Source organism: Microcebus murinus, chromosome 7 (genome assembly GCF_040939455.1).
Source record: "Microcebus murinus isolate Inina chromosome 7, M.murinus_Inina_mat1.0, whole genome shotgun sequence".
In the NCBI taxonomy this organism is placed as follows: Eukaryota; Metazoa; Chordata; class Mammalia; order Primates; family Cheirogaleidae; genus Microcebus; species Microcebus murinus.
This window is the reverse complement of record NC_134110.1, coordinates 9,635,501-9,648,982: the sequence shown is the minus strand read 5'-3', so window position 1 is coordinate 9,648,982 and position 13,482 is coordinate 9,635,501.

The window sequence follows — 13,482 nt, the reverse complement described above, 5'->3', positions numbered from 1 at the left end:
GAGGCTGAGGTGTGGGGAGGTTAAGTGACTTTCTTACTCTTGTATAGATAATTCTTCTTTTCCAGTTCATTGGTCTATACCACTGTAAATCTAGGAGTTTTCTCCATAAAACCACTGTCCCAACGTCTGCTGCCAGTACTTCTGGGATTTCCTTACTCCTGAAGAACCTGGCTTCCATTTGCTGGTGCCAGGCTACTCACCCAACATGCGTGCGGGCCCCACCATCAAATCCCCCCCAAAACCATTCAAGGTCAAAGGAGACTGGTGCAGGAGCTCAGCAAATACTGTGTCATTTATGCTTACCTTCATTTTTTTAAAATTTTTCTTTAACTCACGCACACACACACAATTTATAAATTTCATACACAATTTCCAAATTACCTATTTAATGACAATTTTGAGAGGATAACAGAGAGGACAGACGCAGAGGGAATTATCTCTATAGGTAGAGAGGAGAGGATGGTGCAGACATCGAAATCATCAGAGCTCCTTTCTCAGGGCTGCACTTGCTACCCGCCCCCGCCTTCCCCCCTCACCTTCACCTTTTCCTACAGCAGCTCCTGCTCCTCACTTCATCTCTGGAGCTCAGCAAGGGGCTCTGCCCCTTGTGCCACTCGAAAACTATAACTGGACGTCTCAGGGAAACCCGTGATGGGCTGAGCGAGGAGGGGAGGTATGAAGTCCCTCCTGAAAGCATCTCGATTCGAGTTGGGAGGTCAGATGTTGATGGGTAGCCTCGACCTTACTGTGAGGAGTCGCAGCCCAGAATGAAGGACTCAGGGTGAAAGATAGTTGGTCAAAACTGGGCACCAGCTCATGGGAGATCTGGAAAAGATGACAAAAGAATGCATCTCGTCTTTCAGAACAGTCACATGTCTGTGGGAGGTCCCTAACCTTAGAGGGTCAAACTCAGGATAGTAGATTCCACTTTTAAAATAGCTGGAGCAAAGAAAAATCAGATTCTTGTCTGTGGCAAGGGACTTTCATACTTATAGGTATTTTTCCCATGGAGCATCATCCAGCAATTGTTAGATTTACTTTATGTATCTTACTTTTTCTATGTTTGTAGGAAAGAATCTCTGAGTAAATGAATGAATCTCTAACTGAAACAGCTTGGAAAGGACTGATGGCCTAGAAACAGGATTTTCGAGTCTCCAGTAAATCTTTGAAGCAGCCCTGAGATGTTCTCTTTAGATAAGGATGCAAATAAACCTTGGTGTGACTTCTCAGAAGAGGCCTACTGTTAGGGTGGATATAAAGTTGCTTCCAGGCCCTTGAGAAAAGACATAATAAATTCCACTTTCAAAGAAGCTTTGTGCCTAATATCCGTATGATTTTATAGTCCCTCCCACGCCTGGAGAAGCAGACAAAAGGCTGGCGAGTTGTTGGATTACCAGTCAAGCAGTAGAGTGTTAAAGAGATTCCCTTTTTCAGAGTAATATGGCTCCATTGGAAGCAATGTCAATAGTTAAAAAATTTTATTTAAACCCAAAGATATACTTAGAAAATGAAAAATTCATGCAGAATTTTCTTCTCCTGTGTCTACCTGTCGTGTTCGCCCCACTCCCATCCCTGGCACACACGAGTGACTGTCACTGTCCTAGGAAATGGAGACACCAGGGGTCTCCTCCCACGAGACCAGCTCTGCTGTCACAGGCCCTTCTCAAGTCATGATGTCTGCACTTCCTTGCCAAATAATTTCCACTGTGCCTGAGAGGAGGACTCCTTGTTGAAATTTTATGTACACCTATTTTTCTACAAGATAAGGGAAGCAGGACTAGGAGACTGATTTTGTTCAGTGCTTTCCAGCCGAAGGAGCCCAGATTCCCAGGGGAATGAGTGCCACTCTGCAGCGGGTGTTCAAGTTTCAACAAACCACCATAGGTGCTAAGGCCCCAGGTGAGGGCGCTCTCTTCCATGTCCCCTCCAGGTAACAGGCCTTTCTGCAAAGGGCAGTGATGCCACAGTCTCCGGGACAGAGCAGTTGCGATGGGAACCTTTGTTCTGCAAGCCGACGTATGTCGCCATTTTCCGAGACGGGGACTTGGGGGTAATCAGTGACTCCCTTACTTCTCTATAGGATGGTCACAGCCTCAACACATTACCTTGTCACACTTAAACTTGATATTCAGCGCAGACTTGGGAGCTTCCCCCTATTATAATTTCATGCACGCCATCCCTGTGACCAGTATGAAATGCGAATTTGTGACAGGGGCTTATTTTAAATGTCCTTGCCAGTCAGTGTAGACCGTGGGCCATGGGAGGTGCGGGGCTGCTATTTTCTTGAAAAAGGAGCTAATAAATATGTAAATCACACTATCTTTATTCATAAACTGGCAGGGATCAGACATGAGATAACAGCCAAAAAACACTATGTTAGCTATAATATTAAGTGATTTAGTATCTCAAAACCTCAAACACTGGGAAAAGAGCATGAAAAAAATATCTTTTTTTCCTGGTCAACTTCTCGATGAGCAATATTTAATAGGCCTGTCAATTCTGTCTGTGCACAGACTTGGAACTTGAAATGACATATATGTATATATATGTATACGTGTGTGTGTGCATAGGTATGTATATATGCACATCATATATACATATTTCTTCCTTTCCCAAGCCTGCTTGTACTTTTGGTTGAACATGTAGTGCCTCATTATTAAAAGAAAGAAGCCCGGGTTGCTCCCTTGTGGTAATTACCTTGCTGTCAGTTGCTGGTTCTCCAACTGTGGCCCCATCCTTCTTATTTTGTTATTAGGAGGCTTGGGAGTGCCAGCAAAATCCCGTGTGCTTCTATTTTCTTCTTGGGCTCCAGGACCTCCCAAGGTGGAGGAAGTCCCTCGAGTGAATGCTGTCGCCAGTGTGCCCTCCGTCCCGACCCCCCAGCCTGCCCAAGGCTGTCTCCCCTGAGACCCCCGTTGCCAGGAGGGCTGAGAAACGACCTTCCTGTTAGAAACCAAAGAGCTCATTTCCTTCCGAGATGTGTTCTTCTCTGGGTCATCCAATTATCCTCACCCAGAAGAGTGATTGCTGAGAAGCCGGGTAGTCGTGAAATTGGAGGAATTCTAGAGGTCACCCCGCCGGGTTCACATCTTGGATTCTCTGAGGGAAAATGCCCCAGAAAGATGGGGATGGATTCTCGGCCCAGCTCTGCCATCCCCCCAGCCCTGCGACCTGACCTGCGGCAGGTCACTTCGCGTCCAAGCCTTGCTTTTCTCATCCTCAAAACGAGGATAATGACGCCAACCTTGGAGGAAAGAGGAGGTCCCTGAGCTGAGGTGTTAACATAGTCCGGGGCACAAAATAGGTGCTCCAGAAATGTGGACTTCTGTCCCTTGTCATTTTCCTCTACAAACGAGGAGTTTATTTTAGCCTTTGGGTCACACAGCTGAGAAGGTCCTTGCACAGACAGCACACGTTCATCCACTGGTGTGTGATTTATGGCCCTTGCTCGTACGTCGTCCCATCCCGTCCTCACGAGGAGAGCCGGTGGCATCGCGCGCATTTTATGCGTGAGCCCATGAGGTCCCAGCGAGGTCGGGCCAGCTTGGATGTCTGTGCTCATCCCCATTCTGCTGTTGGTTTTCTTCCTTCCACAGCGCCTTCATTTTCTAGCTCACATACTTGCTACGTTTACTATTTGCTCCCCACTGGGGTCTACGCTTCGCCAGGGCAGTGCACCGTCCTGCTTCTGGCCTGACCAGCCCAAGAGCCCAGCGCGGTGCCAGGCACTTAGGGGACGATCAGTATGTGATGAACGAGCCGATCCACTTTATGCAGGGCGTGAGTGACCAAGCAGGGGTCCACCCCCAAGCTCCCGTCTCTAAATTCCGCTCACCAGCTGGCACAGGTACGATGCTGATTAGTGCCAAATGGCATCTGAGCTGATCCAGGACAGAGGACAGAGAGGAAGGAAGGAAGAAAAGAGGGAAAAGGAGGGAAGAGGAAGGAAAAGGAACATTCAGGAATGTCTCGTGAAGGGAAGCTGGAAAATGCCCTCTCCCTTAATGCACGTGGTGGGAATCTCGGCCCCTGAGTCGGGCCTGTGTGGCTGCCTTGGGAATGAAGCCCTGAGTCAGACGATGCATGAGGTGTGTGACCAGCTGCCCCGTGATGTAGGCACCACGCCACCAGCCAGGCACTTCCGATCATCGTGTGCCCTTCAGAGTGTCCCTGCTACTCAGTTCACGGCACGACCCCACAGGGGCAGGAGGGGCAAGGCCAGGGCCACATCCCTCGGGGTGTGGGCAGTGCTCAGGACTGGCCTCAGAAGCAGGTGTCTTTATTGGCTGGACAAACACAAAGCAGCGATGTCTGGGGACATTTCAGTTCCTCTGTGCACTTGAAAGAAGGAAAAGACACTGGGAGTTCTGGCCAGGAAGGAGGGGGGATTGTTTCCCAGAAGCGACGCTAGAGTTCTGGGAAAAAGAAAAGATGGTGCTGGGGGAGTTAGAATGTGAGCCACTGGAATGTGTGCACAGGCAGGTTTCTGGAAAGGAGAGCTCACGGCCCGTAGCTCTGAGCCGCCGAGTCAGTTCTCAGAAACCTTTATTTTACTAGTTATGGGGAGGTTCTGTGCCCAAACCACAGTGGAATATTTTCTGCCTTCCTTGAGTCAGCACACAAAGGGCAAGAAACCTTCCCTTGTCCAGAATGTGGCACAGAGAGCTTATTTTATCGTTAAGGAGGCCTTACGTCCCTGTCTACTGCGCTCTGCCAATGTGGTTGTACACCTTGGGCTCTGTGGGCCATTTTTTTCCCTTGCACAGTCAATTCTCACTAATTGCTGTAGTTATGTTCTATAAATTCTCCTCAAACACTGAACTAGCCAATACTGAACCATTGCTCTTAGGGGAAGTACAAGGTTAGGTTCCTACGAGCTTCAGGTCACATTTTTGCTTATCCATCAATGCATTGTCTTGTTATATGTGTCTTTCTGTTTAAAGACACCTTATTTAATATATGTCATTGACCTGTTGACATTGAGCTAACAGCCAACGACACTATAACTCATGCCTGGATGAAAAGTACCTGCCATGAGCATTTTCTCCGGAAGGCACATCACAACCGTCTTGCACTTAGGAACACTAGACAGCACTTTGGCACTGCTGTTTGGGGACCAAACAGCAAAATCACTGAAATTAAAAGCACAAAACCCAGAAAAACATGACCCTGAATGGATTGCAGAAAGGACCTTGTTCAGAGTATGAGGGTGAAACAAGAAGGCCAAGCATCACCTTCTTATACTTTAGCTAGGAACATGCGAGTGTTGGGTGACACATTTTTTTCACCACTCTGTACTTGTCCACTAATGGCTAAGTTAATGCCATGAGTATTGATTTGGGGGTTACAAGTGCATTTTAAAGAGCACAGGATCTTTGAATAGTGAGGATTGCTGTACCTGCAGGAGCGACTGGCAGTGCCGTGAGGTTTCTGGGAGGAGAGAGTTGGATCCAGCTATGACCAGCAGCTCATTCCCTGCCCTGACTATGGCCAGATTGTGAGTGGGGGAGCAGCCAGTGGTGGGCAGCAGGAATTTGGACAACATCTAGGGCAAGAATTCGCAAATTTTCTTGGCAAAGGCCCAGATGGTAAACATTTTAGATTTTGTCAGCCGTAAGATCTTTGTCACAATTCAACTCTGCCATTGTAGCACAAAAGCAACCAAAGAGAATAATAAGTGAATGGATGTGACTGAGTTCCACTAAACATTATTGACAAAACAGGGTCATGAACAGGCTTGTCTCCTTTGTGAATTCCTTTCCCTCTCTTCTTTCCTTACCCTCTCCACGCATAGAATTAATCACTCCCTCCTCTGAAAAATTCTGAATCATATATATATGTATATATATATATATATTACTATGACACATGGTACAATTAATCGCAAATATTTGTCTGTGCATTTGTTGGTCCCATTCATGTCCGTGTCCCTTGTGACTAGTGTAGTGTAGCCTGGCTCTGGCCCGCATCAAGTGCTCAACAGATGCTTGCTAGACAAAAGGACATTTTTACTGACCTACTTACAAGAGCACTGTGGTTACATCCGGAACTAGGATATCAAATGAAGAGAAAGATTGCCATCCCAAGTTGGACCCATGCTCCTCTCTAGCCCAGAGATTTGTCTGAAAGGAGCAATTGCTGTTTAGTATTAATAACAGGGAGGCCAGATTGTGCTCTAGATTGCCGATCTAGAAGCCATTGAGGGGTGTCATACAGAAAATTATCTAAACTTTTCTATAATAGGCCAGGCGCTGTGGCTCACGCTTGTAATCCTAGCACTCTGGGAGGCTGAGGTGGGAGGATCGCTCAAGGTCAGGAGTTCGAAACCAGCCTGAGTAAGAGTGAGACCCTGTCTCTACCAGAAATAGAAAAAAATTAATTAGCCAACCTAAAATAGATATAAAAAATTAGCCGGGCATTGTGGTACATGCCTGTAGTCCCAGCTACTCGGGAGGCTGAGGCAAGAGGATCACTTGAGCCCAGGACTTTGAGGTTGCTGTGAGCTAGGCTGATGCCACAGCACTCTAGCCAAGGGCAACGGAGTGAGACTCTGTCTCAAAAATAAATAAATAAATAAATAATAAACTTTTCTATAATAAAACGGATATCATACGACATTGCCGTTTCACTTGAAGCTTTCACACGCGTCACTCTATTTCACCCTCGGCAGGGAGGCAGCTGGAGGCGACGGTGATAGTTTGGCTGGAAGGCTGGAGACCTGGGCTACAGCCCCAGTACTGTCTGGCTCTGCAAATGTGGGTAGAAACTAAAACGTTTGACTCCGAGTCTTCCTCTTTGTAACAGGAGACTAATAATCCTTTGTTCGTCTTCTTTGTAGGATTCTCCCGACTTTCAAACGAGATAGTACACGTAAATGTATTTCAAATCTGCAAAAAAAACATTTTGAAAATGTGTTTCCATCATCAGATTTATTAGTATTTCCCCCATATATGTCTCTTTTTAAGACCTGAGGGTGCTCTGCTCTTACAGGACACCATGACCTAGCGGGGAGGCACAGTATGGTACGCATGTCGCTGCCTCCACCCTCATGGTCATGCCAGACAGCACCAATCAACTGCAGCACCATTTCCTGGGCTTCTGATTCTTCTGAATAAAATAATCTGTCTAGGACAGAGCAAATGATCTGTCAGGAAGGGCCAGATTTTTTTTTTTTTTCCCTCTCTTTCTAAATTTCTAGTCTCTTGCCGACTGGAGTGGAGTCCTGCTGTTCATGACTAGCACACAGCTCAGGCTGCATGGGACTCGCCGTGTGAGTGTGACAACACCCTAAATGGGTCTATACCCTGCTCAGGGAAATGAGACTACTGACCACGTGCTTGGATGTCATGGCAACATTCAATTTTGCGTTAAGAGTTTCCAAACACTTATTTTCATTTTTCGCTCTCGGACTATACTTTGAACAGCACTGCGATTGGCAGCAGGTCTCGACTGATAGAGGTTGGCGTGTGGGGTCAACTCCCTCTGCCGCTCCTGGCCCCGCTTCTTCCTCTGTGAAATGAGACCCACAGCGCCAACCTCGCGCAGACTTCCAAGAGAATCAAATGAGACAATATGTGAGAAAGCTCTTCGTAAACTCTGCCACATTATCCAAATGTTAGGTTATTACTGTGATCTCCATATCCGTTTCCTAGTCATTGAAAATTATATAACAATACATGGAAAAGCTTTGCTCAACAAATGCAGGGTATTTTTCTCAATATTACAATTTTCTCTTTGTGTTTGTTTCCCTAGAGCAAGCCTGTTCATTTTTTTGTTTTGTTTTGTTCTTATTTGCCAGCATTGCAACCCTATTGTAAGAGAATGATAAAATGTCACTGGCTCTTGTCTGTGGCTTTCATCAGGGCCCCAAATACTCAGAGCAGGATGGTAGGTGCCAAGGCCACCCCACATCCTCAGCAGGGCATGCTGAGAGGTTGGAAAACTGGTTCTGCAAGCGTTAGCCTTTCACCCACCCCCAGGCTTAAGGGAGCAGAGAGAGGCTGGTGGAAGGAGGGTTTCTTTAGATGTAGTTATCAGGGTGCTGGGCTCTAACTAACCTCGTCCCCTGGGTGGGTGGAGGCGATTTCTGCCTCACTTTGAGTCAAGTGAAAGGCCTTTGATGGGCCACACGGAGCCCCACACTTACCCACTGGCATCTGGGACACACAGAGGACAAACGGGACCAGCTGTGGCCCCTGCTGCCCTTGTCAGAGCATCAGGAGCAAAGTGTTCTCCAGAGGACAAATGTGGACTTGGTGAAAGGGACCAAAGGGGAAGTCCTAGAGGCACAATGTGATCCCAAGAGACAGGTGAGCCCCCTGAAATGCAGAGGCTGAGGAGGGAGGTTTTGCCAGAGCTGAGACAGCTGCTCTCAGAGCTGTGTGTACATGTGTGTGCATCTGTGTGCATGCGTGTGCATGTGAGTGCATGTGTGTGCATGTGTGTGCGCCTCTGTGCGTGTGCACTTGTGTGTGGCAGGTTGGCAAGGACCCTTCGAAAGTGTCCCTAAGAACAAAACCCCAGCAAATGTGCACCTTCCACCTTCCGTCCAGAGGGTCCAGTGCCAGATGACAGCAGTATCAGCACGTAAGAACCTTCCCTTTCCCCGTCCCCTCTAGCTCTGGGCACTGCCTGCAGTGTGCAGAACCAGCATGGCGGGCCGCAGAGCCCGGGCTCGCAGCCTGAGTGGGCACGGGTTGGGAGGGGTTCACAGCGCTGTGATTACTGGGCTTCATCCCACTGGAATTATGTAATTACTAGATTGGACTCAAGATTTTGATGGTGAAACAAAGGGATTATTGGTTTAATAACTAAAAATGATTAAAAAACCAGGCAGTCCTGCCTGAAAATTTTATCCTGGAATAGAAGAAGTTGGGCTTGAAGGGGCAAAGGAGAGAAACGAAGTTGATTCATCTAACCCTCTGTTAAGTTAAGCTTGTTCGAAAACAGGTCTCATTGTCAGTTATTTTAGTTGCCCTTCCTTGAATTTCTACAGCTTCAGGAAGCTTCCAGAGCTGAGGACATATAACGTAAGGTGCAGAGCTAGAAAACTGTGGAAGTCCTACACGAAGAGATGGGTTTCAAATCTTCTCATGGGTGCCTTTGAAATTCTTACCCTGGTGGCCAAGCCAGGCAGGCTGTTCTCCCCGAGGTAACTATCCTGGTTTTAATAATTAGACACAGTGTGACCACCACATATATGCCATGCTACTGCCACTGCTGCCGCAGCCCCCGCCATCACTGCTGCCACCACCATCCATGGGCGAGTGTTAACTCCCAAAACAATCACCCCCACCCCCACCCCACCACTGCAATTATTACCACCAGCACTGCTGACAGTGTTGCCATCCACACCACCATTGCCACTGTCACCCTCCACTACCACCATTGTCACTACTACCACCTTCCGTCTCTGCTGCCACCACCACCACACCCATTGGCACCACTGCCACCACCACTGATTCCGCCATTGCTAACCCTACCACCAGTTTCCACCATGACCACTTAGACCTCTGCCTCTGCTGCCACTGCCACCACCTCGATCACCTCTGCCACTATTATGTGTTAGTTTGTGCCAAATACTGCATGTGCAATGTCTTTTTTAATCCTCACGACCGTCTTTGGAGATAAATACTATTATTATCCATGTTTTATAGGCGAGGAAAACAGAGGCTCCGAGAAGCAACTTGCTTGTGGTTGCAAAGCTGCATCCTAATCTCACCCTTATCCCTAAAGTTCAATAAAATAGTGGAATTGTTCTTGGAAGAATTCTCATTTCAACAGCATCTTTCATGAGGTCCTCATGACAAAGATATGTTTCCTTCTCATGGTTAACCCCCTTAAAAATATTCTTAAGGAGGTTTAATTAACAGAAAACATGTAGCAAACAGAAAACTTCTAAAATGCATTACAAGGCTAAACGATCTCTCCATAACCTGAACTCAAGATGTGAGTGAGTATTTTCAAATGCTTGCTGCTCGCTGCAGACGGCACCCCGTGGAGGGGAGTGAGTGGGAGGTACTCCGCCCTTCTAGAAGGAGCAGCCTCTGTGTCTCCTGGTGGATGCTCTTATGAGCCTCCTGAACTCTCTCCTTGTTCCTTAAAGACAATGGTTTTGCACTCCTTGGCTACATTACTGCATCAGTGAGGTGAGTGAGTTTTTGGGAAACCTTTATGGTTATTTAATGGGGAAGAAAATGGGGAAGCCCAGTCTCAGTGCTGTCTTAAAGCCTCCTTCCTGGACTCTTGCTCTCTGACCCCTCCCTCTGCTATGCCGGCATCATCCTCCCCTACCCCCAGCCTCAGCCCCAGAAGTTATCCTTCAGCTTCCTTTCTCTTATGTCTGTGTTTTCCATTGTTGTTGTTGTTGGGTTTGGGTTTTTTTTGCAACAGGATCTTATTCTGTTGTCTGGGCTGGAGTGCAGTGGTGTGATCATAGCTCACTGCAACCTCTAACTCCTGGGCTCAAGCGATCCTCCTGCCTCAGCCTCCCGAGTAGCTGGGACTACAGGTGTGCACCACCAGGCCCAGCACATTTTTCTATTTTTGGTGGAGATGGGGTCTCATTCTTGTTCAGACTTCTGTGTACTTTTGATTAATATGGAAGCAGGCATCCCACTCAACAGCAAGAGGACCTGGAATGTGGATTGATTTTGTTTTGTTTTTCCCTGACTGGGATCTTTATTCTCTTGCCTAGTTCCTTCATGATATTAGTGTTGACAATAAAATTGGCTAGGTTTAGAAGTATAATTTGTCTATGTAGAATGGAATGACATGGCTTAGAAGACAGAGATATGTCCTGGAAACCATAACTTTTTCCTCAGAGTTGGAAGAGGCTGAGGATGGAACTCCAGGGTGGAATATTATTTCCAATGGATGCCCCTTGAACTCTGGCTGTTTGATACAACCCCTGGGTACTCACGGATCCAAAGATAAGAGCATTAAGCACGTCCATTGCATAATGAAGTACAATGGTTTTCTAGAGGAAAAGCACTTGTGTAATTGTCTGAGTTGGAAGCCGAAATGTCCACATTTTATTTTTTTTAAATAAAATACAGTTTTTACTTGAAAAAAAAATGACTGATAGACACTCTGGCTGTTCAGACTTCGGTATTTGCAAGACATTTGCTTAAAATTATGTAAAGTAGTTTTAGTCACTTTAAGTAAAACTACTGATGATTGTTGTTGCCAATGATAAAATTCAAGATTTCAAGTGAAAATTAGACTTTTGTAAAATTTGTATCTGCATCTGCCAACTTGGCAGATTCCCAACAATTAAATATTTTTCTGATGAGATTTGTGGTGACACTAATAAATGTAATTTTATATTGTATAATAAAATATGACACTTAGAAGATATGCATAACTCAGTGAATTAATATTTTCCAAATGATCAATGCACAATGCAATAAAAGTATGCATGAGTTAGATATCTTTTCAAAGTGCAAAATGAACTAATATGTTTTAATGTAATCATGCATGAAAAGAGTTCATTGATAGTGTTTCGATTCTATATTTCAACTAATCTTTAAGAAATTACCACTTGTTGAATTTTGGTGTAGTAGGAAGGAGAAAATCCACAATTTTTGAAAAAGGCCATGAAAATCTCTTCCAGTTTCCAACTACATAACTGCATGATGCCAGATTTTCTTCACAGACTTCAGACGAACCAGCGTGTTGCAGCAGATTGAAAGCAGAATCAGGTACGAGAATCCAGATGTCTTCTTTAAACTAGACATTAGAGAGATTTTTTAAAAATAAAAAACAGTGCCATTCTTCTAACTAAATATTTGTTTTAATTTTGGAAATGTAATGATTTGTCATAAAAATGTGTGGTATTTTTTGTTAACATATAATGGGTTTGTCATCACTTTCATAAATAAGTAGATGTTTTTAGTTTTTCAGCTTTGACTCTTAGATGATAAATATTGATAGCTATAACCCACTTAGATATTAGCTCTTCGGAATATTAAATACATTTTAATAATGTAAAGATTTCTGAAACCAAATACTTAAGGTTGCTGCTGCATCTCACAGGGACATCAGTAAAGAAAGTATTTTGTGTTTGTTTTTCTCTGAATTCTTGTATATATGAAAACATTGAACGTTCACTGTGGACAAAGCACTCTATTAAATCATGTAGGAGGAGAGACAAAGAGAAATATGACAAAATTCTCATCACCAAGGGAGTTACAGTTTGGTAGGAAGATGAACAAATATTAAATAATACAAAGAAATCAAAATATTCTTTCAGCAAATATTTTTTAAATGTGCAAAGATACTGTGTTGAGAGTAGGGGCTACAGTGATAAATCTGACAGGCATATTCTAACATGTATTAATCATTTAATTGTTGAATCACATTGCTGGTAAGTGGTTCGAAGATGTAGAGTTCTAAAACAGTTAATCAGGCAAGTGTTTGATCAATTAGCAGTTGACGATTGGTTAAACAGGGAAGCTGTCTCAGCGGAAGGGATGTTTAACTGAGATCTCCGGGAAGAGTAGGAAGCAGCTAGCCTGGAGAGGAGAAGGAGAAAAGTGTTTTGAATAGAGCAGATTATGTAAAATGGACCCAACCAGAAAGACACTTTCTCCCTTGAGGCACTTAATGAAGGTTATTGTAGTTGAAGATGAGACAAGCAACCTCTCCACGATCAGTGGATATTCTTAGCTCGTTAGATCAAAATCTCAGCCAAAGAGATCCTCATTGTTTTATTGTCCTGGGAAATCATCATGACTCCTTTTATCCAGTTTCAATCCTTTACTTTCCTGGACAAATATTACAATCCCTTATTGATCCTAAACACTTAAGTGGACAAATACTTCTTTCAAATAGATGTTGTCAGCGCTTCTATATAAATAGTCCTTGGAAGTTTCATAGTTTAGGACAAGGTTCACCTTCTCATCTCCGCAATGTCTCTTCTCCCCTACCTGAGCATCGTGAGGCCCTCTCTTGCTTTGCTAGTTATGGGGCAATTCCTGGAGGGAGTATCTGTTGTACTCAGATCTAAAAGAAAGCCTCCCATTTTGATGTGTTAAGAAATTGGGCTTTAAGTGGTCCCCGACCCTTGGCTGATGAGAAGTCTCCTTCTTCCTCCCTGCAATGTATTTCTTATGAAAGACGAAGCCTTGTTTTCAAATTCTGGGTCTTCTGGCTTTTTCTGTCTACACAAGACCACAGAGATAAAGTGGAAGAATAGAACAAGATGATGATGATGATGATGAAAAATAAAGAGCTCACGTTGTTGGGGGTCTTGCAATTTTAGCAAAGATGTTATATTTTATCTTCAAAGGCAAAAGGGAAACTATGGAAGAATGTTTGGGCAATGCATAGTCAAAAAGTGTTTCCAAAGGGATAAACTTGGCTAGAGAGAGCAGATGACTGGATGCAGAAAGCCACTAGGAGCCTATTGCAGGGATCCAGGTGAGAGATGAAGTTCTTCCCCCAGTGGAAAGTCTATAAATATGGAGCAATGTGGACAGA